This window comes from Mus pahari, chromosome 4 (genome assembly GCF_900095145.1).
Source record: "Mus pahari chromosome 4, PAHARI_EIJ_v1.1, whole genome shotgun sequence".
NCBI lineage: Eukaryota > Metazoa > Chordata > Mammalia > Rodentia > Muridae > Mus > Mus pahari.
The window spans coordinates 86,583,177-86,584,276 of record NC_034593.1 but is presented as its reverse complement, the minus strand read 5'-3'; positions in this window follow the sequence as shown (position 1 = coordinate 86,584,276).

Here is a 1,100-nt window from a genome sequence, read left to right as displayed (position 1 = left end):
CAGCCCAGAGATGGTCCCACCCACAAGGGGCCTCTCCTTGATCACTAATTGAGAAAATGCCCCACAGCTGGATCTCATGGGGGCATTTCCCCATCTAAAGCTCCTTTCTCTGTGATAACTCCAGCTGTGTCAAGTTGACACAAAACTATCCAGTACACGTGGAATAAATATTTTTGTTAGCGTTTGCCATTATTATTAATGTAGGTGACAGGGCCACTCCTATTATGACAGTTGGCATCAACTTTTCAAATAAATATATTTTACTTGGTAGTTTTTCCAATTCACTGACATGAATTTGGTCCCTGTGTTTATTATCATCATTATTACTGTTGGAATCTAGGCATGGTGGTACACATCTAATACCAGCATTTGACAGTCTGAAATAGAAGGATTTGAATTTGATTCCCAGCACCTACATGGTAGCTCACAACCATCTTTAACTCCAGAGGACCTCTTCTGAACTCTGTGGGTACCAAGCACACATGTAGTACACATACATACACAAAGGAAAACACTAAACAAATCAATCTAAAAAAAAAAAAAAAACAAAGCTTGAGTTTATTTTTTTTTGTTGTTGTTGGAGATTTTTGACAGGTGGGTAAGAAGGCATAAATGACAACCATAGTGGAAAAAAGTAAATCTATTTTCATTTGCAGATTTCAGATTTCTTAACCATTAAGAAAACCCAGTAAAAGTAAATTGGACATGTCAAGTTAACAGATGATCTCAGGATAGTTGCCAGGGCACAGATCAATAAACACAATTAACCTGATTCCACTCGCCAGAGGGAAGCCATTACTTGGGTTTAGCCCTGGGCCTGAAATCACTTTCCTTAGCCTTATTTCACCTCTGTTGTTGGAAGCCCAGGAAGCTATGTGAGCTGTGCAACTAAGCTTACCAACAAAATTAATTTAATTTCTCCACTCAAGATTTAAGTTCTGTCAACTAAAAATAATTTGAACTAATTTCCTATGAGAACTCATTTTAATTAATTAATTTATTTATTTGGAAGTCCTCTCACAATTTAGCCCTGGGTGGCCTAGAACTCATTATGTGGAGGAGGTTGTCCTGCCACTGCTTCTTGGTAATGGGACTAAAGT